The sequence below is a fragment of the Passer domesticus genome, chromosome 3 (genome assembly GCF_036417665.1).
Source record: "Passer domesticus isolate bPasDom1 chromosome 3, bPasDom1.hap1, whole genome shotgun sequence".
Classification (NCBI taxonomy): Eukaryota; Metazoa; Chordata; class Aves; order Passeriformes; family Passeridae; genus Passer; species Passer domesticus.
Genome location: NC_087476.1, coordinates 29,053,573 through 29,078,379, shown reverse-complemented (window position 1 = coordinate 29,078,379; position 24,807 = coordinate 29,053,573). Strand labels below are relative to the sequence as shown.

Genomic DNA, 24,807 nt, shown 5'->3' with positions numbered 1-24,807 from the left:
CTGAGCCAGTTTCACTGGTGTGCTTTGCTTTGCTTGTTTGTACCTCTTCAAATATGCACAGCAGGCATGAACTGAGTTTATTCAGCTGATTAAGGTGATTGGCATCAATGGAGCACTGTGAGACAGAATGTACCAGTAAGTGTGCCCCTTCTTTAAAAAATCAATGTCAAGTGTTGAGATCCCTTCTACCACTTTAGCAGACTAAGGAGGAATACATTGGTTTTTTATTTTAAATATAAAGAAGGTCACATACTTGTTCACATTTTTCTGTGACAATGGTAATGTGCTTGTAGTTGAGTGAAATTTTGGTCAATTTGACACATTCACGGGGAATGTCATGTGCATATATGACAAACTCATATGCCAACACATCAATTCAGCAAAGTGTGCATTCAGATTTCACTCTTGTTCCTTCACATTTCTGAGCATTCATATGGCTTTATAGAAGTGCTATGCATAAATTTTTGTTTGCATGGAATGTTGCTCCACACTCTACTTTGCAAATGCCCAGAAAATTCTGGGTCAATGGTTTTACACAAAAAAAAAAAGCATAAAAGGGCTGAGCATCCAGCAGATTGTATCTGAATAGTGGAGAAACTGTCTTCTCTGACTTTATATTTGTTTTATGTATATACACTGGTACACTGTGTAGTAGTCCTTCATAACTCAGGATAGGTGGACAGCAAAAATCATGCATATACATGACTAAACCTTGCGTTGCAAAGCCTTAAAAGAAAAGCTTCAATATACATTCTTGCTGTTGTGCAAGATAAAAGGAAGAACCGGGGAAAGACCTAGCTCTCCAAATGCTGATCAGCTTCTGCCTCTGGCTTTCTCAGCCTACCACAAGAGATCATCACATGGTTCTGTCAATGGTAACTACAGATGAGTTTTGGTGGGCCATATATAGAAAAACTTAATAACCTGCAGGTAGTCTGAGGTCTATACATATTGTGTGATAGAAAATGAAGAAAGTGTCCCTTTCAAAGAGATATTAAAGAACTCAGCTTTTCTCAAAAATTCTTTGACATTCAGAATAATTAAACAGAATGGTTTTACCATGACTGTGAAAAATTCAAGAGCAGCAGATACTGAACATATGAGTTTATATTTATGCAGTTTGTTCAGATCAGGATTCTTTTAAAATGAAGGATTTAAAATGAAACTAAATTTCAATTCTAGTCATGTATCTGTAATGTAATTCACAATTATTTCAGCAGTTTTAAAAGGTCTTCACTTTGGAAAGTTTAGGATTTGGATCTAGAGTACACAGCAATTTAAAGTTATTGGAGCGCTTCAGAAATTGAAACTCTAATTTGGAAGAATGAAGGTCTCCTAAAAACATGAAGCACACTAATAATTTTAAATTATTTTCTCATTTGCAAGCTGAGAATCCCTACCATTTAAAAGAAAGACATGTTTTACAAAAAGTGAACTGCTGCAATAATTTCAAATCAGTGAATATGGTGTAGAGACATCCTGAGGCACTGAAGTGCTCCACTTTTTTTATGGAAGACTTTCAATCTTTTAAAAAAAAGCAAGTCTAAGAGTTTCTTCTTGGCAAAACCAAAGACACGGTGAAGCTGTTTGAGATAAGCAACATCCATAATACAAAGGAAGGAGTAAACATTTCAGATGGACACAAAAACCATGTGGGCATCTGTGAATACAGCTGATAGCTCAGTTTTCCTTATAGGTGTGTTCATTTATCATAATTTGTATTATATATAAAATCAGCAGATCAGCCTACTTTTTTATCCTCCACTCCATGTTCTTCCCTCTGTGTTAAACTGTCACTATTTCCCTAGTTTTGGAAACCATACATATTTGACCTCATAACCTCTAATCTCTTCTTATGCAAACCCAATTATCATCCTACCTGTTCCCTGACTAGGTTTTACAACATATATTCCTTGATGATTTTTAAATTTCAATTTCAGTCCTCACACTGCTCGGAACATTTCTTTTACAGGTTCTTTATGATCTATCATGTGATTCTGATTATAGCTTTCTGAGGTTTTCTTTCCTTCCACTCTGTGATCTCAGTATTATTGATCTTTCTTGAGGATCTCAAAAAGAAGGTCAATATCTACAGCTTTTTCATCTCTTTTGAGCCTCAGCACCTAACTGTTCTTTAGGCAGTTTCTTTGGAGTTCCTGTTTTCTTTGCCCCATCAATTATGAAAATTTTGAAAGCTCTCCTCTCTTCTTCCATATCTGCATATGAGTAGCTCTGAACATCATATTCATTCAGGTCACACTGACTTTGCAACTTTTTAATCTAAGTTTCTTTTCCCTTCACTTGTTGTGAGAGAAATATTTGGAAAAAATAACAGGGACAAAGCAGGTAAAGTAGGCCAGAGAACAAAATCGACCTGAAGAAACTGATCACTAAGGGGAGCTAGTTTGTAACTAATTCAATACATTTCTATTAAAATGAATGAACACATCACCAAAGTCACTAAAAATGAGGGAAAACTAGAGAGGTGTACAACTGTGTATTAGAAAATAATTTTGCAAGTGAGATCAACATTATTTTTATGTCAGAGATGATAAAGCTTTGGTACAGGAAAGAGAAGTCATTTTCCCAGCATCATTGAGTATTACTGGGAATCTAAAGTGTGTTCCCAGCCAACTGACCTCTTTGCTTGGCAACTCTGCTACCAGTGCAATCTATCCATATCACCTGCAAAAGTACAAGCTTCAGAGGAAGCAGAGACAAGAATAAAACACCATGAACAAGTATTCACTGCATTCAATAGTGAATTCCTGAGATACTGAAGAACACCAAAGAGAAAGACCAAAACTGGAATGGTAATGCTGGCTGCAGTTTTCATGTTGCTGGAGAAAACAGATTCAGAAAAGCACTGGAGTATATTAATGAAGAACCTGATAGGCACAATGAACTTTTCACTTTTGGAAAACTGTATAGTTCACTAACAAAGCTACCTTTAAGACAAAAACCACTAGATTTCCCTTATGTGTATGTTACACTTTCAAAATGGAAAAGGCTTAAGATTAGGCCAAAGTTTATAACTGTATTCTGTTTTTCTTCTTTTTCTAATTCCACTTGCTAACTGAATATCTCTAATTCCAGTTTTTACCAACAATGGCTAACTTGCACTTGTTTTCTCTCCCTCTGCCATTCATTCGATTAACACTTCTTTTCCAGGCCTGTCCTTTCTACATATCTCCTCTCTAAGAAGCTGCTGAAGCCTTCACTTCTACCCCACCAATCTGGAAATGTCTCTTCATGTACTTTGAGTCACCTTAATTTCAAAGCTTTTCTCCTGTCTGTGACCCTTTGTACAACCTATACAAAGAATAAAAGTACATACTTGGAGCATCTCTTGAATATATTACCAAAGAAACTCCTGGTGCTTGAACAAGAAAAATAGTTCTTCCAAAATCTTACAGTGTAAGAGAGAAAAAAACCCACTATCAATGGTTCAATGTCTTAAAGTAATTCAATTGATACAGTTTTAACTTTGCTTACAACATGTTAATTTAGGTGTCTAGCCAGCAGAGTCTGTTTTCCACAGAAGTTCACACTTTGTTTGAATATTTTCTTTTCCTGAATACTTTCCAGTTAATTACAGTATAAGACACTTCTCCCACAGAGACAGGTTCTCAGCCTTGCCTCTAGCACACATTGCAGTGTATCTTGTCAGCATTATGTTTGTTGTTTTCCATGCTGTGCCTGGAGCCAGTCCAGCCTATTGTCTTTCTCTGAATCTGCTTTCAGCCTCACCCACCCTCTCTGTTCCTTTTGTCCTGTCTGTCTGCCACTGTGAGTTGTGCTTTTATTTCTACTGACCTAAATACTGATGACTCACCTTTTCCCCCTGAGTTGTTTCCCCTTAGGTCCCATACAAAAACACCCTTGCTTTCTTTATAATGCATGCTATTTCTATGTGCTTAAGATGCCTAAGATCTTTCTAAGAAGCACAACATGTACTACAAATCCAGTACTAATACAATAGAACAATAATAATACAATAGAAGTAAAGATATAGATACAGTTTTGTCAAAGTTACAGTATAATTTCAATAAATTTTAAAAGTACAGGGAGTTTGACTACGAAGACAAAACGCAGGCCTGACCTCTCTGAAGTCAGTGATAGTAACATCAATATACCACAATCAGATCTTTGACCACCCGATTAGCCCTACAACAAATTAGGTACTCAGGCCTTCTTTACAAAGTGCATTTCTGTTGGCTTTTGAGTGACCTGAAACTTGTACTTCACTGTGTTGGAGATGCTGATTACTACTTTTGTGTTTCTACCCATTTGTCTAGTATTTTCTAAACAAAATTCTGAAGGAATAAACTAAGAATAATTTAATTTTTCTCATTTTTAGTACATAGCTACACTATGGGTTTTCAAGAATTCTTTTGACTTAAACTTCTGAAATGCAAAACAAATTCTGCCTATCTCAAAGTTGTTGTAAACTGAACTTACAAATGTATTGTAATACAAGGCAAGAAGAGCTGAACAAGACTGAACAGCAGTCAGCAGCAACTTTTCCATTTGTGTCTATAAACACCCATTTATACATGTTGGTATAATGAAAACATGTGCTGAAGTATGAACAGTTTAGCACACATAAAAATAAGAGTTAATTTTTAAAATACGTTCTTTTGGTAATATACATATATATATATATATATATTTCTTTTTTATTAAGACTCCAGCTAGCTTTTGTTTAAAGGTAACTCAACCTCATTTTAAGTATCAAACGTGGCTACAGAAGCACACAGGAGATCCTATTGAGCCATGGCCTAATCAAGGAGGATTCTATTTACATAAGTCATTTTCTGTATGCATTTTGCCACCATTTTGCTACTTAAGTGAATAAATGTATTTTAATTTAAAAAAATGATTATTAAAAAAAATCTCCAAGAATTGCTTGTTGACTGAGAAAAGTGTTATTCTTCTAGACATTTTGTGTCAGAGAAGTAGGTAATGAATCTCTTTGATCTATCTTTGGAGCACTCCAGATAACTGCAAGCAGGTTGAGTCAGATGTCAGACAGATCAATAGCTTAGAGGTGATGGAGTCATTGGACAAGCTCAGCACTAGCAGAAGGAAAGAAATGGTCACAGGGAATGTTTATGGTGAAATAGAAGCAATTTTAAAGTAACATAACAAAGGAAAATTAGAACTGCTCTTAAGGATAGATTCTATAGAACTATAATGTACAGTGTCTCTCCAATGTAAGCTAGGTTCCCACTAAAGATGCACATTGATTTATATAAAACAGGGTTGTAAGTGAGGAACAGAAACAGGTGATCAAAGTAAAAATATAAAACTGAGAGTATTTCGAAAAAAATGAGAAGTTCATATGCTGTTCACCACCTTTTATTACAAGTCCTTATATCTTTGTATTAACTATATTGAAGTTTCCTGAATCATCTCCAGCTAAAGTATACTTTCTTAATAGTGAGCTGATCAAAATTATACCTAATAAAGTAAAAGTCTTAGACCACCAAATGCTATGCAAACACCCAATTAACTTGAAGTAGACTTTTCTCATGTGGCCACTACTGTACTATCTGCACAGTTTTGTGAAACAATTAGAGAGATAGGTTGTGATTAATGATGCTTGGAGATATGAACTTAGATTAATATGAACTTTTTTCCCTTTCTTTTTATGTTGTAGTGCCTGTGAAAATATCCTGAAACTATTTGCAAATGCAGGTTGAATTTGCTGGGCAGATGTGTCTGGAAGAAGTATTGCAGAGAAAACTCACAAAAATTGTAGTTGAAGAGATGTAGTTCTCTTTTTTCCTATCCCCTGGGTTAAAGCACTGCCATAAGGCACAGAAAGCCTTGGGTCCCCTTCCTCTGTATTTCTGGAGGAATCTGAATGCCCTACTTCTCAATGGAGTGTCATACTCTTCTGAAAGAGAATTTTGGTGCAAAACCTTAGTGCCTCAGGCTGAAGCAAAAGACATTAATAGTCAATATAACAGAATAGGCATGTTTCACCAGCACTTTTACCTAGAAGTTAGGAGGCAGGTAATTTCCCATCTTAAAGGAAGGAGGTTTATAATCTATTCTCCTGTGAATCTCTAATTATAGGTATGAAACAGAGCTGTACCAATACTGACACTGAGATCATCTTCTCACTTTCATTAATTCAGCTCAGTAAGAGTTGTTTATAGTTTCAAACACATCCTTTTGCCCTTACCATTTACATAACTAGCTCTCTTCCCTTTCTCCATCCTCAAGACATATTCATGGTCCCAATTCAATTCCCCATTGTGTAATTGTGATGTAGAGCTTTTGGGAAGCAGATTGCTGGGTTAGATCACCCACAAAGTGTGGTTAACTTAAATCCAAAGGTACTTGTTACTTCCCAGCAGCATGCTTCCCTTCATGGTACTCCATTTCCAGAATTTTTTGTTGTTGTTTCAAACCATGTTGAGACTTGTGAGCTTTCTTCCTCCACTAGAAAGATAGTGTGAAACAGAGTGAAACAATATAACTAAATAATCATGGCCTGATAGCTTGACATTGCAGTTCAACACTTCTAAATAGACAAGCACTGATACACAACAATTTTGTGATACATCTATGGAACATTAAGATGCATTTATCAGTAAGTTGTAATTGGGTATCATTTCACCATGACTGGCTGCAATTTCATCCACTAAAAAAGAGGCTCTTTCACCTCTGTGAGTTTGCAGAATTCAAACTCAGTACAGCAGAATCCAACTTTCTGACAGTGATGTACACTCTACAGAGGACACAAAGGGTTCCTTCATATAAAATCAAAAAGAGCAAGCTATTTCAATTTTGTCAACAGGGAAACAGCACAGTTTAAGGATATCTATATCTAAAAATGCAAACTTGTACAGATACACACAAGCAGTATTTTGGCCTTCTGTGATCTGTTTTGTAACAGGAAGAGAGCCTTTTATGAACATAACCTATCTTTAATTATAGACACTGCTACTGCACTTTATGTAAATTTTCTTGCATTCAGACTTTTTTCTTCTGTTCTCAGAATATGTTTACTGTATCCTTCTTACCTTTAAGACCACACTTAATCTACTAGTATAAACACACTGTGACCCAAATGAAACATTTCATCTCTCTGATGTCCGTATGCAAGGCTACCTAAGAATCAATTAACAGAAATTTTCAGTCTGAAATAATTTTTCTGCTCCTATACAGCTGGAAGATCTTTGTCATCTCCTTCTACAAGAGCTACTGATTACTAACTTAGTTAGTAACCTACATGCGGTTTGAGGGAGAACACAACAATAGAAGTGTTGTAAGCATTCTGCCTGCTCCTTGTACTTTGAACAGCAAGGAAATGCTTTTTTGCTGAAAAGCACCATAAACAGTTCTGCAGCAACAAATGAATATATTTGTTAACCCCTCATTTTCTTCAATAATCTAGTTATTAAAAAAATTACATAAATGTTGTATCAATTTCTGCATTGATACTTTGACAAATTTTTACTAGGAGATGTATTGTAGAGATTGACAGAATTCAGCAGGATTAGTCTTGATTTTAGGTTATCCTTCAATAAATTTGGGACAATTTAAACTAGCATCATCTAAGTTTAACATGATTTCAGGGGAATTCACCATATTCTCCAGCAAAAAACCCAACATTTACAGTTGAGGCAATTCCAGTGATGTGTGCATTTAGTGGAACTGTGATGACAAATTTAACAGCAGAATGTCTTACCTGCCCACGTCATTGTGCCCAAGAGTTATTTTCCCCCTATAATGATTACACTCATAAGCAGAGGAGCTAGTTAGGCATTTCTTAGGCTACTTCATACCATGCTGTCCATTGTGGGGGCAACTCCAAAATGTGTCACTTCCTGAAATGCATAGGTATGAATAGCAGGAGTCCAGTTGCTGTTACATGTTTTGGGGAGATAAAATTTAGAGCGATCTCTTCTTGAGGTCATTGGATACCCTTAAAAAACAGAGTGGTTTCCATGCATCCCTGAGCATAAGGCAAACAACTTTGCCTGGATGTGGCATGGAAATAAGTGTACTTCAGTACTGCAGTGGTTTGGAGCCAAACACAGTATCTACACTTGAAAAGCTGAAGTTGCTCTTCAGCGTTTTAAAAATGCAAATGGTTGCTACTCAGGGCAAACCACATGAGATTCACTCCACCTGCTTTGCACAGATCTGACTGTACAATGCAGCTGGGCTTACAGATGTTCTCCATTGCTGAGACAATGCAGCACAGCCAGAGCATACCAGTGAACATAACTCTGAAGGTACAATTAGCATAAATAGTTCATTTGGGTTAAGAAAGTATTTTTTATGCTTGATAGTAATTTTTTTCTTATAAGAATGGACAATAATGGGGCACAACCCTTGCCTCACTCAGTTTTTTTAAGTCTGGAAAAACTATGAGGACTCCTAACAACAAAACCTGCTTCACTATCACCAAGAATGCAAGAGGCATTTGCTAAATTGGTTGTACAGATAGGGCTAAGTGGTTAAAATATTGCTGACTAGCTTCCTTCCTTCCAAATTAAAACTACCATTGTTCTCAACAATTAAATTATCAAAGAGTCGGCTTTTTAAAAGTAAGTGTCACTATTACCATAGTGGGAGCCCGCCATTAGAGTCTGTTTATTTGTTTGTTATTATCACAAAGTAATTTTGAAGTGAAAGAAAAATGACCAAATACTGTAGACAGGTATCACTTGAAATTAGTCTTTTACAACACTTGTAATAAAATGACTCTACACAGTAGAGTAGAAAAAGGTCTAATTTAGCTCAGCATCCTTTCTGATGTGGAAGACAGAAACAAGGCAAGCCTATGGTGATATGTCTGTGGACATCCTTTGAGATGTCAGGGACTTGGGGACTTCATGACCTGGAGGTTCCTTTTGAATCCACTGAACTTAATAGCATTTATAGACCTGACATCAGTGAACATGCCTAGGAGGTTTTGCAATTAATTTAGATTTTTGGCTTCTAGAACATCCAGCACATTCAGCTTCACAATTTAATTACATACTAAGTGAAAAAGTGCTTTGTTTATTTTAAACCTCTTATCTGATAATTTCATTAAGTGCCTACTCATCTTCCATTATTGTGTTTTCTGCCTTTGCAGTATTTCTAGTTATTCACAGTGCTTCAGAGACACTGCCACCATCTCATTTGGTTAATTGACAACATAACCTTAATGTCATATTCTTACCATTCAGGCATTAAAGCTCATTTCATAGAGACCCTATGGTACATTTTGAATCAAACTTAACCCACTCTATGTTATATTTTAAGGTAAGAGGGAACCCCACTATTACATTACAATTATTATTCACTCATAAAATTCCTTACATATTTATTATAAAGAAAGTTGCAATTAAATTCTTGCATCTTACTGCTTAGGCACCCAACATACTAAAAAAATTACTGATACCACTGGTGTTTTGCTACCTTTTTAATGTAATATTTGTAATTGGATTTTTTTTTTTGGGTAGTTCTTCACTGCTATTCTTTTTTCCCTAGGACAACTTTACCTTCACTTTTCAGGTATGTATCATTATTAAATATATGCTGTTCTATATCTAAAAAAATAATATAAATTTTAAACTTTCCTATAATTTAATTTGCAGTTCAAGTAGCCTAACCTATTCAGATTTAAGGAAAAGTCCATGTCTTTTAGTTGGTTTTAATATAAATGTCTTCCCAGTTTCTGTATCTTCATACAGCAAATGTGTATGATTGTCTACATGTGCTACAGTTTCCTATGTCCTGTAAAGGAAACTCAGAATATTTTAAGTCTTTTTACAGAGGAAATCTCACCTCTTTACATTTAGATAGCATTTTACTTTTGGGTCTTATCTTTTACTCTTTTTTATTTCTAGTGTCCTACACATCACAGTTACTACAGTGAAGATAATGTCTAAATGCTTTGGATGCTCCAGATATTTTCATTTAGCACAGAAGTCAGTCATCAGTAAAAACTCAAACCTGTCTGTGTGCATTACACCAACTGCTATTTACCTAAAAATGTTCCACTCTTCTTATCAGTGAAAGCAAATCCATTCTGAAGGTGTTTGTGTGTTCCCCGTCTCTTTCAAAATATTTTCAGAACAGTGGTCAGAAGCAAATGGGATATAATAATGTCTTCAAACAGTTTTGGGAAGAAAGGCATTAAATTTATCTTCAGCAGCACAAAAAATGCTTTATGACAAAGTAATATTTTTTTTTTTTTTGGGAAGACTATCTCTTGAAACAGAGAAAAATTATTCTGTGATTTTCTTACACTGATATGGATTTAAAAGAAACAAATTAATTTTTTTTCTTTCTGTATGCAAGATTTTACTTTTTTATAAGATATAAATCTACTTCTTTTAATCATATTGAGATGCTCAAAACGTCCACTGCTCTGTTGGGAGGCTTCATTATTACACATTTGATAGCTGGAAGTGTTAAGCATGTAGAACAAGCAAGAAAAATAATTTTCCAAAACTTTAAAACACCCTCCTAGGAGAACACTCCTAAGAATGTTGTAAGGAAGAGGCAATATATGCATTCAATTTATGCTGAGTTTGTTTATTAAAGGATTGATTCAGATCCAATGGATTCTGACTGAGTAGAAACACAAAGGCTCTAAGTAAACTTCCCATGCAACTCAACCACTTATAGCCAGAAAGAGGGCTGCTAGACACAGTGTGACTGACTTTGAGGAAGAAAGTGTATATTAGGAAGAAATTAATATTCTTAGGGCTTCTTCTACTACAAGAAGATATTCAGATAATTGTCTTCTTTTCTCCTTGTACATTTGGTTGCAATTCCTCAATTTCAATAATTTTCACCAATGGGCTTCCTTCAATCATTATAAAAGTGTCATGGAAAATATTTACTTCTGAAAGATAATTGGGCTTTTTCAGCTGAAAGTTAAAACTAGAGTATTTTTGTTTATTTAAAATTTACATGGAACCATATCTGTTTATAATCCTAAAGCCACAGACTTGAGAAAAGATGGCAATTGTCTCTTGTACTCATACATTAGGTTCCTAGCTATTGCCACTTGCAACTATACTACAATAATTACAAGAGAATTAAGAGATACAAGAAAGATGAATATGAACTCCAGTATTAATAAAAAACCCTCAGAAATAATATATGTTCTTGAATTACTGCTTTTGACCAATCTGTATCTAGCAGTTAAAATAAAGCCAATATAATAAAATTTTAGAGATGCATGATGGACAAGAATGAGATGGTATATGTGGACATTTAGCTTCCTCTTTCATTTTTGCAGTTCACAATTTTTATTTTAAGAATCCAAACATCCACTAGATAGTGCATGTGATTCAAAAAAAGCAGTGAAGAGTCATGTCCTGTGAAGCACCAGATCATAAATGATACTTAGGAGTGTCAGATGAGAAAACATGGTTGTTTTCAGAGTTCATGAAAGTTGTTTTCCTTTTAGATAGTACCATTAAACTGACTGAATAAGATGGATAGAAACATCTCTACACTTACAGGCCAGTAATGTGTCAATTTTTCTTTTACCTTTAGTGTTTTTTTTCTTTAATAAAGTGACAGCTTACTGGTCTTTATGATGTGGATTTTATAAAGCACTTTTATAAAGCATCCATTTTTTTTTTATATTTATGAAGCAGATACATTTATGGAACTTAGTGACAGCATAATATCAGTTATCACATCTTTTACAAAGTTAAGAGAGCTCTCAAAAAAAAAGTGCTGTCATTTAGTGTGTCAGGCAGAGCAAACAAGCAATATCAACCTGGTGACCTTAGCTGTGGTGTGTCAGACTGAAGTACGGAAGGCAAAGTTTTGTAGTGATCCTATTTTTTCAGTAAATATGCCATTATTATTTAAGGCCACAAGGTTTGTGTTAACCTGACAGTGTGAGGACCCAGGACAGGTCTCCCTGTACTGACTTCTTTCAGTTGTCAAAGAAATTTTATAGCAGCCTAAATTTGCTTTTACTTAGTTTACAGCAAATGCAAGTAATTATTTTGTGCGTGAACTGAACTTCCTGTGGAGACACAAGATAGTTCCAGAGTTCCCAACAAATACAAACTGCAGTTAATATAACCAGAAAACACAATCACAACAAACCACAGTCAATTAGTGCTCACTACATGCTAGTGGCTTTGAAATCAAGTAAATCCAGCAGTGGAGGTTGCAGAGGTAACTGATTGATTGGGAACCCAAGAAAAAAAAGGCATGTGAGCAGACTGTGTTAAGACACGTATAAAAATAACACCAAGCATACTCAACATCAAGGAAGCAGCAGCTTCCTCCCTGCACATTGCACTTCTCCTGTTGATGCCCAGAATGCTGATATCTCACTGTAACCCTTCCCCCTGCTCTGCCTGAGGAATACAGAAAGCATCAGCTTAGGACACAGGAATATTGTACAGGGAGTACAATACCAGAGGAAAGGTGCAGATAGTATGAATTTTTGTATAACAATTTTGTCTGTATTACTAATGAAGTTTTTCTGCATTAATTTGGTCTGTGATTGTTAATAGCATTGTAGCTGAACTAATGACAGATTTTTTGTCTTTTGATAAGCCTGTAGAAATTTCAATTAGATTAACCCCTTTTACATATGTTTGTTCCCTTTTGCCTCCAACAAGATTTTGAGTGTTAAAATAGATACCAACATGAGAAAGGAAGATGTTTCAAAACTTTCTCCTAGTATTATCCACAGAGTAATTTTCAGATTATTAGTAGTACTTGCAGGGGAGAGAGATGATTCTAAGTAGCTGGCTGAATGTAATGCATACTTCTGAGTCAGTCACACAGTATAATCCTGCAGAAAATGCAGATGAGAGGAGGCTCATCATTTGGATGGATGAACCTTGATTAATTTTTTTTTTTGCAGTTATGTTATATTTCCTTCTGAGAATGGGGCAGAACAGCTGGAAGAAATGTCACTGCTTGCTTTGTCTTAGCCATCAAAATGGCAAGAGAAGAAGGATCACTTATTGTCCAGCAGCATTTGAGCATACACAGTTATATCTTCTGATTTAGCTGTGTATGCCCAAATGCCAAAAAGTGTGACAAAAAGTGTGAAAGCTCAGACAACAGACTGCCTGGAACAAGATTTAAGGAATCTTTAAGGAATCTTGAAAATACAAGACCACACACACAGACTCTGAGCTGACATTTTAGAAAGAACTTTTCTAGGGATCCAGCAGGAACTACAGTTTGCTGTAATGCAGCATTTGCCTTTTAAAAAATTTATTTATTTATTATTTCTTGCATTACTTAATATCAGACAGGTTACTCCTCTTTTACTTTACTACTCTTGGTGATGGGAGATATTTAAATTTATTTAAGCACAGTATTCATACTTGATTCATAGTTGCATCTGCCTTTTTGAGATCCCATGTTTTCTAAGAACAGTAAAACAGTCCCTACAATAAAAAAACGTACCAGGCAATGTCCATTCAAGGGATGCTTTCATCACTGGAAAGTATACAAAATGTGGTAAGTTTGTCCTAAGTTTGTTCTATCATCTTTTAGTTTGAAGACTCTTCAGTGAACCAGCTGAACTCTGATCTCTTTTAGATGCTGCTTGTACCTTACTTGTCTTAGCTTCCTTATTTACCCTTTCCTGCGCATGCATCTCATTTAACAATATGTCTTCCATTCTAGTTGCACCACCTGAATTGAAGCTTGTTTTCATGCACATTTGGAGAAACAATTGTTACCATCCCATAAAATCACAGTTATAGGTACCAATGGTAATATATTATGGAATTTTCTGAATTTACCTTCTTTTTTATAAATACCAATATCTTCCAACATATCAGCGTTTCAGAATCTTACCTCAAGGGGAACAGGCTTTCATATTTCTAAGATGAATAGCATTTTTCAGTTTTACTTAATTTGTAATTTCTCACATTCCTATTAATCTTTTTTCTTTAATTATCTGCACACTCCAAATTTAATATCATCTTCAGATTTCATTAGTGTGCTCTTTTCTTTTTCTTTCAGACTACTAATGTAGACATTAAACAAATATAACTCTTCCCAACTCTTGCTAACAAATGCCAACTTTTAGATTCCTTTTCCTAATATGCTGCTGTTTAATATTTCTGGTTTATGTACTCATTTAGGCAGTTTACAGCCCGCATGGTTATGATCTTATTGAAGGCAGTACTGAATCAAATTTTAAAAGTGGAAATTCTGAAGATGCCATATCAAATGCCTCACTAGAATCCAAATGTATATGATCTACTTCATTGCCCATTAATTTTGTAATTGCATCAAAATAAGAAATGATGTTTGATTGATGAATTCTAATTTCTCACTGCCTACTGTTTATGGCCCAGCTATTAATGATGGAATATTTATTTCCTTGCTTTACGAGGCACTCAGATAATATTTATGGCATCATAGTTGTCAGTATCAATCTTTTCTTTTCAGGAAATATGTACATTTATTTTTCTCAATCTATTCCGTACATTTTTCCTTCATCTATAAGTTTTTAGAAATGAACATTTGCAGGCTTACTGAGGTTAGTAATTCTTTTGCTCTAAAAAAAAGCATGTCCTTGCTTGTGCTTGGAGTATATCATCAACATCTTCATGAACAGAGCTTTTAGAGGGCCTTCTTCCACAGATATGTGGAATGCCGGGTCAGCTGTGATACACTGAACATTAATCCATGGGTATTGGGTCCTGTTTACAGATATATCAACACTCTCTTGAGAATAAATATGGCAATTTTCACCCTTAATTGCCACATAATCTCTAAAATGTGACGTCTCTTCCAGAACATGAGTGTAAACAAGCATTGGACTGTGCTGCTGAGAAAGGCTGTGAAGTTTCCAGCCTTGTGACTATTCAGAACTTGACTGGACCTGAGCAACCTGCTTTAAGTGGACCCATTCGAGCAGGGGATTGAACTAGATGACCTACTGAGGTCTTCTTCAATTAACATAATTCTGTGATTTTATTAATTTAATCACATGAAGGCTTAATTTTCACTCTCAAATATTAATGAACTTCCTGCAGTCATTCATTCTCATGTCAGTGTTACTTGTGCACACAATGCTTTTCCTTTTCTGGTGTTTAGTCCCCATTATAAATAAAAATATTATATATATAGATTTCAGCATTAGCATAATGAATCACAGCATATATTTTCTGTGATAACAGGTTTTTAAAAAGGTGCTTTTTGTTTTTTAAGGTATTATTAATTTTGACTTTTTTCTAATGCCTTTTTCCCCTCAATATTTTTCTTTTAAAAACACTCTGCTAATCACTTTCAGTCACTGTTATTTGACTCACCATCTAGTCTAAAATGAATACAATATAAATGTAAGTATACATCATTCAAATGTAAATTGAAACTTGATGATATTTTCTATTCTCATCTAATTTTGTGCATCATTATCCACTTAGCCATCTAGCGTGTGCATAAATAAGATTTGAATATGCCAATTTTTTCTAAAACATATATTGAACTATATTACACATTTTGGGAGCATGACTTTGAATCAACAGCTGGCTCAAATACTTTTTTAGGGTGTAAGAACACCCACATTCTGGCATATTAGGTCAGTTCTCAAATGAATATCTATCTAATGATCAGGCATGATTTGATCCACAAATCAAAATGATGAGCTAGAAGAAAATTCTTTCAATACTGAACCCTGCCCTACCAAAGTGAAAGGCAGCTGGTCTTGTTTCCCAAGCTGATTATAACTGTAGACATTATAACTGTAAGGCAACAAACTCTCTTATTCAACAGAAAAAAAGTAAGACTTCTTTTCACTGCAGCTTTTGTAATTAGATTTTATAATCTTAGTAAGTTCTACTGTCTTATGCTGTTGTTCCTAGCTAGATTGTACCACCAGATAGTGCAAAATTGTGCCAAATCTTTTCACTGGAACTGACATTGAACTAACTCCCTACTTAATACCTTGACCCCTTCCTTAATGATTGCTATTTCTTCCTATTAACAGCTCTCAAAATCTAGACTACATTGCAATTAGAAAACTTCTCAAATAGAAGAAATTGGTTATCTCTGCCCTTTTTAATTTGTAATCAGCAGGCTGACATCTCCTCACACTTCTTAACTGAAAACATATTGTGTAAATATAGGTCTCTTTTCCATTTCTTCTTTGTGTAAGTATAGAACGAAACAGTTGAAAACTGTTGGGCTTGAGATTTGTGTATTGCAAGCATGTCCAGTTGATTGGAGACACTTGCACAAATTTAAATTGGAGAACAATGTAGCACTGTTAGCTCCATACCATGTACTCTGAAAGAAATCCAGGCTTGCTGAAGCATACATCAATTTATCTTTGAATTTTGATACCCTATTACTTGTTTCAAGAACAGCTATTTCCATCTTTCTATATTTACCATATTTTCCAAATACGTCTGTAGTTGTTTCCTTCATTTTGTAACACATTTATGAGATGTTCAATGTTTAAAAGGAACTTTGCAATGTATGTTAGAAAATATTTATTGCTAATCTTTTACTACTGACTTCCAATTTGTGCCTGCAAGCATTTTTGTGTCATGATTCTGAGCAACTTGTAAGCACAAACCATTAAATAAATACATATAATTGCTATAATTAACATAAAATTGCTCTAAATACTTTTCTAACCAGCCAGGTAGTTATATAGCTCAGGTAGAGATTTGCAGACTGTTTAAAACTCAGCCATATAACTATGGCTAAAAGAATATTTTAAAACAGCCCCAACTTTACCTATGTAGAGAATCTCTTTGTTTAATGTTCAGACATGCATCAAAGCTGTTTTGATTGGACATAGAAACTAAAAGCTAGTCCTAAGAACTACCAAAAATGTTTGCTAGAATACTTAAAGAATAAAATGTGCTTTGGTTACATACATTAGTGGCCAAATATTACTTGAAACAGAATTACAAGTCCATTACACTTCCATCATGATTCACTTGATTCAGGGGAATATCACTAGAATTAGTCATAAAAAGAAAAAGCATTAAAAGTATTGTAGTGACACAGAATCCCTGTAGCATTCCTTAAGGACTATGACAGCAGAACTATAGCTGAATATTTTCCCCAGTGCAATAATTAATTAACTGAATTCTACTGAGTCCTGTCTGTTTTTGGAATTTTCATATACCTTTTACTTAACAAGAACATAAATACTTATGATACTATAATCTGCAGAAATTTTAAGATCATTAGAAATTTATTTCAAAATTAAAAGAAAATAACCACTTTCTCTATTAGAATATTCATCAGATGCTCTATTAGGCACAAGAAGTCACTGAACTTCCAGACTGAGCAAAGTTGTCCTGCTAAAAACAGACCTGAAACTCTACATTATTCTACAAATTTCTTTTACTTTTTTTTCACTGCTGTGCATTTTACTATAGATGTAACTAACAGAAGTGCTTCTCAATATAGACATTGTCAATACCTGCCTGTGGAAAAAAAATATGCTCCTTCAAAAGCATAAGAAGGCTTTAAAGAATGAAGCAGAATTATGCCCGAAGATGGGCAGAATTGTTTATTATTAAAAAACAAACCTATTTTTTTTCAGGTAAACCTTCTATTACTCAACAATTCCCCTTCTTAATTTACAATTAAACATAATTTCATTAAATCTGGGCAAAAGTACCAGTGCCAAGAGTTTTTTTGGACTTCTGTGGTGAAAATTTCTGAAAAATATATATTGTGAGGTACATTTCAAGGCAATATTTCACACTGAAGTGTAATATTTCAAAGCAATTTCTGTATGAAGTACAAAATAAATTAGGAAAGCAAATTACTAAATGAATGTGCAAATAACAAAGTTCAGCCTAAAAGTAACTGATCTTTTTTAAATGAGACAAAACTAAGTTCAGAACTATGAACTGACATTGCAGCACATAACAATTAAAAAACATTCCCAACACTTCATCTCTGCTCTGCAGCTTTCAAAATACCTGAAGTGCCCAAGGAGTGCATTCTTACAGTGACTTAAGCCATATTTAGTACTCTCTGCAACAAAAATTAGCTACCTTAAGGCCCAGAAGTTAAAAAAGAAGTTCTGAGAGAGATTCTGGACATCCAACTTCTGAGAAAAATCCAGGTTGAGTCTCAGTGGTGAAGGTTGCACACATGTCACTTGGTTAAAGTACATAAGTTCCTGAATCAGCACCTGTGCTTGGTTGTGGAGGTGTCTCTGCATAATGTGGAGCCTGAGCACCTTGATGATCCAGACTGGGAATCTACTGCAGCAGATTTGGTGGGCTTCCACCACAGATCATTGCTGGGATTCATGTGGTTTTCACAAAGAGGAGCAAAGTTAGGTGATGTGCAAGTGGTGTGTGCAGGGCCATATCTGGCCTTGGGTGTGGGACACAGGCTGGAAGCACTCTTGAGAAACACTCCTTTAAACAGCTGGGAACTTACAGGGGCTACTGCCTGCTGAAACATACCACGCCCCAAAAATGGTTTAGTAAATCCTGAGCAGAAGTCTGCTTAAATAAGCCTTGCTACTTTGCAGTTTCCTTGGATACAGAACAAAAACTATGCAGGGCCATACCATTGGAATAGCTTGTGATCCTCAGAACCTTTAGTTTCAACAGAGGTCGTGCTGTTAAAAAACCTTGTAAATAGATGCCTGCTCCCTGCCTCTCTCACACTAATTTCTCTGTGAATTTGAACTTGAATTTGAATTTTAGCTGAAACTAACTGCAGCATATACAATGGTATAGCATTCCTGGCATATGCCTCTATTAGGAAATCAAACACAATTAGACGGCTTGACAACAAATAAATAAATAGGTTATTTAAAATGTATGTATGCTGATTACTAGGATTGTAATTTGTTTTGTATTCTTTATTTTCAGGTTATTTCAATTCCTCTTAAAGATGTGTATCAATAATATTAAGAAGTGATTAAATACAGAATGATAAATTCAAAAAATATTTTCATTTGGCACATAGTTATACACAATAAAAACTTTTGTAAGCATCCAACAGGAAATTCAGAAATAAGTCCAGAAGAAGGGTAAGGGACAGGGAAGAAAGGGGATCAGGGACAGCACAGGGCAGAGGCAAAAACCTTAAGCTTTGACCTTTGCAGGTGATACCACTATATTTTAAATTTAGGTGATAGGGTGGTATGGAAAGAAAAAAGCACTAACTCTACTCAGGCAAAACTCATCCAAATTAATAAACTGGAGGTTTGAAAAAGGAAAATTTAGTTTCTTCTATCAACTTCTTCCTGCAAGGCTCCCACTCCCCATTTCTAATTTCTGAGATAACAGTCCTTTTAGTCTTCATACCCTGTTGACTCATTTCTTCTTAAATGTTTTGGGAAGGGCTGGTAGTCCTGCTCTTTTTTCTTCCCCTTCTATTTACTCTTGTTGAACAGTCTATCTTCTCTTTTCTATTCTCAGTTTCTCTTCCTTGCCTCTCTTTGAATACCCCTTTTCTTCTTTTCTCCTTTTCTGGATTGCACTATGCATATAATCACTCAGTGTTTGCTAGTGTATTTAGTGATCTCATCTGCTCCTTGTTTGTTGTAATCTGCTTCACTTAAGCCAGTGAACACAGTAGAAAACCACAACTCTTGGTGGGTAATGTTTACCCAAATGCTTCAGGAAGGAGGAATGCCTGAGAACTTGCAACAAAGATGTGTAAAAGAGAATGGGAGTGGAAAAAGAGAAAAGAAACCTGTGCAGAGCTGCAATTACTGGAAATCTTTCTACTGATGTTGTTTGATGATAAATGTCTGAATCAGAGAGCCTTCACAGTAACAGGTGTGTAAAGCCACCTACGCAAAGTAACTCAGATTTTTTATGTCCTTCACAAATGCTCTCAAGCTGCACTGTGGTTTGAACAACACTTATATTTACCTTTTGAAAAATGGTGTGAAGAAGAAGTATTGCCACCACATTTACATTTTTATAGTATGGCTTGCTCTGAAACTGTTAGAGGAGATTGCCTGGCTTAAAGCCTGGCTCAATGATTCCTGGAGGATATTTTTTTCTGCAGTATCCAACTACCATATGGAGTGCCAAGAAGCATAAAAGAGATTTCAGAAGCAATTCCATGATTACAGTTACTATACATTAAAGGCACAGAAGAACTGTTGTAAATTATCTATATGGTTCTTGCATAATAAATTACTTTACTCACATCACAGGTGACAGGCTTCCATTACAGATCATTTTGTTTAAATGCACGGCAATCTTTTTAAACAAATGACTTCTAGCTTCAGAACTCCTGTGATTCTGACAGTATCTCATTCCAGACCTGCCATTAAATGTCTTCTGAGTGACCTTGAGCAAATTATTCTTCACCACACTGTCCTGGTTGTCTCACCTCCTGTGGTCTGCCTGTCTTAGGTATTCAGATAGTGACAATCTCCAGAGTAGAGAGATAATTTTATCACTTTTTCTATTCTTAATGCAATGAAGCCTATACTAGTCCGTAGGAACTTCTGCAATAAATACTTAATAATGATAATTAATCATACTAATAGGATGGCTTTTGGAACACGAGTGGCAAGAAAGAGTAAGAGTCAATTATTTCAAAGATTTGGACCAGAGGATGGGTTTCAATGAGCAATGGTTGAAGACCATACAAGGAGCACCACCTGTAAAGGCTCTGATTGAAATTACTCAGCACAGGGAGGACAGAGGGAGGATAAGAATCCTGTTTTCCATAGCAACATTCAACTCTCTTAGATATGAAGCTATTCTTTTCTCTGCTGAAATTGTGTGATATTTTCTATGATCACTTTTTTGTCCATTGAAAGTATTTCTGGCAACAACCATTACCCAGCTCCCAGGAAGCACTTAATGGTCCCCTTGGCAATCAGCAGACTATGTTCTATATCCTCCTCAGAGCCTCCTGGATTTCTTTGTTTTCTATTTATAGTCTTTTGAACCCTTTCATTAATTGGACTTCTAGCTCTGTAAGTTCATGAAGGCTATAAGGATTTCAGGCTTGTTTTCTAGTATATCCCCAATAAAAATGGACTCTCCAACTCCTGGAAAAGTGATGCTCTAAACTTCTTGGCTAATTTGCAGAGGATGTGTACATCCTGAGAGAAGCAGGTGTCTTACAGCAAACAAGAAATGCAAGATTATATAATTTAAAATTGCACCAAAGCACAAAATGACTGAATTAAGATTACACAGCTTCAATACTGTAATTTTCTAACTGTCTAGAACTTAAGTGGTCACATGAATACTAGTTCTTTTACCCCAGGATTTTTTTGTTTTATGGAGGTTCTTAGGTTTAAAAGATAAACAAGCAAGACTTCTCAACCTCTCTGTTTATAATCCCCTTATATTTTACTGACAATCCACTGAAGTTTAGGAATTTTGGTGTTTTTTTTTTTTTCTCCCCAAGTTCTGAGTGGACTCAATACCAGCAGTCAGAGCATTTTCACTTTACAGTGTATTTTCAGTGCACTTGTTTTTCATTTCTTCTTGTCCCTACTTCTGTTGCAGTCTCCCTTCCTCAAACACCTTTCACTCCCTCCCCCTCTACTGTTTCAAATCTGCCCACTTTGTTTCTCTTGCCAGTATTTCTCTCTCTCCTACTCACCATGCCAGTATTCCTCCTTTACACACCCCCAAGTCTTCCTCCTCACTCTCAAGCTTTGAAACTAGGCTGTTTTTCCCCAGTGCATCAAGACACAGGAGTTTTCCTCTGTTGATTTTCTGCAGCCAAGTTTCACACCAATATTTTGGTGCTTTCAGAAATCATTTTAGAACACCAGTAATGCTTAGGACAGAGTTGATCTTCAATAAGTTTAGCAATCAAACACTGATAAAACTCAACATAATGTGCTCTGTTATTTTTCCCAAATTCTTATCTTGGCTTCATACAGTATAATGTTCTCAGCTGAGGTGCCTACATGCATGTGTTTGACACAACATATCCTATGCAATAGCATGTGAGACCTAAATCTTTTCAATGAGCTAACTAAGTTTAGATACTAGGAAAAAAAAAAGCCTCCTGTAAATTCTACACAAAGAAATGACTGTTAATTTAGCCTAAATTTTACCCCCCTTTACATTTTAGGCAGAGAGCAATAACACATAATAACCAATCCATTCACACTTAGACAAAGTTGTAAACAAATGAAAACTTGGTATTATATCAGAAACTCGAATAAATCAATTTTAAAATTATGAGACTACTTGTGCTCCATAATGCTTAGATGTACACTCTAAGTGTTCATTCCTTCCCACATTGTGTTACTTTCTGTACTTATCTGTGCAACTCTTCCCTGCTGCCCCTGCACAAGCACTTCTAGGGAGTTGGAGTTTGAATTGGAGGTCACCAGACCTTTTTCCTGAGTCCCTGCCAGATATTGCAGTTTGTGGAAACATGAATTCCCATCTCTGAAGGACTGACTTCTTGCTGAAAAGAAATCATATCTGAGGAGAAGATGTGGTAAGAACCAGGGCCCCAAGCGCACTGCCAGGATCTCATGTCCCTGCCCTGCTACAGTTCTGGGGTTCCCCCCGCCCGGCCACATCACCTCCCTTGGGACATCAGCCTCTGCTTCAGTGACACCACAGCAGGACTGGTGCCCAGCCTCTCGCACCAGCCCTGCACCCTGACCATGAGCAGAACCCTGCCTGTACTTTCACCTTGCTGATGAAAGTCTGAAACTTGAGGCAGCAGTGAGGGCAAACTTTAATGCTGCAGTTTCTCAGAAAGGTAAGCAAAGCAATAGAAAAAGACAAATTCTGCCTCATGATTTCATGTGCTGAGGAATGGTTTAGGTGATGCAGAAATAATGAGTTTACTAGGCTTCAGTGATGAAAGGGAAATATTAGAAACTTATAAGTTCAAGAAGTCACTGGAAAATTTCTTACAGATAATTATTATGATGTCCTTGGACATTGTGCTTATTTTTCTGTTCCTGACATAAATAGAACATAATAAATAATAAGGAGAAGGTCAATGCCATGCATCATTTATGTTGGTTTTAATATCTGGATTTAAAAAAGAAAATAGTTTTAAAGCAGCCTGAATATATGCGCATTTTATGGATCTTAGTCAAAAGGGTGAAATACACCCACATATTCACACATAACACAAACACACTTTTTTTTCTAATTCCAGACTGACTTTTAAAGTACTTTCATTTTATTGCATGCAAACTGTTTGGGTATTTTTTTTTGTGATTTCTTTGGTATTCCTAAATTAATTTACTTGCCTTTCCTTCTAGCTACACAACAGAATCTTCTAAATGTTAACACAGAGTATTTATTGCTTTCTGGACAGGGAGGGTTGTCATGATCCTAGGGATCCTCAGGAGGGAAGCTGGCAGTCAGCTGATGAATACACAGTGAATTATTTCCTGAAAAGTCATGGGAACTTAAAAAATGTTAGTTTTCAAGACCTCAGGCTTAATATAAGAAACCCAAATAATCTGAGTCTTGTCTGAATCATTGCAAAGAGTATGTATCTACTTTTTGTAGCAAGGAAGATATATTTTGTATTTTTCTGTCTACAGAATCTCACACAATTATTGTGGCAAAGAGAGAGAGAAACAGAAACTGAGAGAAAAGAATAGCTATTTTTTCAGCTTTCTGTTTCTGTTGTGTTAGTGCTAAGTGGTCTGAGTAACTGGGATGAAGCTGTGAATTGCATTTATAAACACAGAGGATCTGGAACATCAGAACAGTGGGCATTTATAAGAGAAGGAGGACAAAATTAGAAATGCAGCTTGAAATATAATTTCCAAACAAGATTACAATTGCAGTCTTCAATATTCCCATGAGAGGAAGTGAAGAGGCAGGTACTGATCTTGTTACTCTTGCAACCAGTGACAGGACTTGAGGGCATGGCATGAAGCTGAGTTAGGGGAGGTTTAGGTTGGATATCAGGGAATGGTTCTTCACCCAAAGTGTGGCTGGGCACTGGAAGAGGCTCCCCAGGAAACTGGTCACAGCACCAAGCCTGGCAGAGTTCATGAAGTATTTGGATGATGTTGTCAGGCACATGGTGTGATTCTTCAGGTGTCCTGTGCAGGGCCAGGAGTTGGACCCAGTTATCCTGGTGGGTCCTTCCCAGCTCAGCATGTGATGTGGTTCCATTGTAGGATTCAGTGAGAATTATGAGAATATGTCTGCCTTGCAGTGATGAAATAGCAGCCTATGCCAGCCATTATCTTACCCTAACTTACAAATATAACATGACTGCCAGTATGGTACAACTGCTTAAGAATAACCCCAGGCAGTTAAAGTGCCTCAAACTGTGACCTGCCATCACATCCAGGTTATTGCTCATTTATCCAGGGCCACAGGCAAGTGAGGTATTTGCTCCTGTCTCTCAGTGGAGGCTGTTTTTGCTATGAGTGGCCAATGTCACACTTTCAAGCTCCTGATTGTAGTGGAAAGATGCCCATAATAAAGTAACAGTGACAAGAGCAATAGAAATGCCACTTCCCCTTTGAAGAAAATGGGAGTAGAGAATAGGGTTTTAAACCTCAACAGGACTGATCATTACTGACTTTTCTGAGCTAATGAATAAGGAGAAAGAATTAAATCTATTGTAACTCAGATAGGTTTCACCTGACAACTGAGAACCTCTAGGACATGCAGAAAAACAGGCCACATATCTGTGAACTGAAGCAGTAAGGGCCTCATCTCAGCACACTGTAGTTGATAACACTCCTTCTGGTTTCAGGAAAAAAAAAAACCAACAAAGCCAACTTAGGGACTTTTTCCTTCTACTCCCACTCCTATTCTCCACCTCCCACTCCTGACATATTATAAGAAAAATCTCAGACACATGATGGAACAGTTGATTTTTTTTTTCTATGACCCACTCAATCAGAAATAAAAGAAGTGCCGC

The 24,807-nt window shown here is 35.9% G+C and overlaps 1 protein-coding gene and 1 long non-coding RNA gene across 12 annotated transcripts in view; one reads left to right on the top strand and one right to left on the bottom strand.

Annotated features, from left to right (window-relative positions):
• LOC135296231 (uncharacterized) overlaps positions 1 to 15,912 on the top strand; it is a 36,729-nt gene extending 20,817 nt beyond the window's left edge. Inside the window, exons 6-7 of one of the 3 annotated variants that reach the window (XR_010358299.1) lie at positions 9,502 to 9,525; positions 14,762 to 15,912. This is a non-coding gene — a long non-coding RNA (uncharacterized LOC135296231). Of the gene's footprint in view, positions 1 to 3,171; positions 3,429 to 9,501; positions 9,526 to 9,860; positions 10,644 to 14,761 lie in introns of those variants that run through there. The other 2 variants (XR_010358298.1, XR_010358300.1) reach the window with 2 other exon arrangements.
• ADGRB3 (adhesion G protein-coupled receptor B3) overlaps positions 1 to 24,807 on the bottom strand; it is a 445,229-nt gene that overhangs the window by 125,271 nt on the left and 295,151 nt on the right. The window lies entirely within an intron of this gene.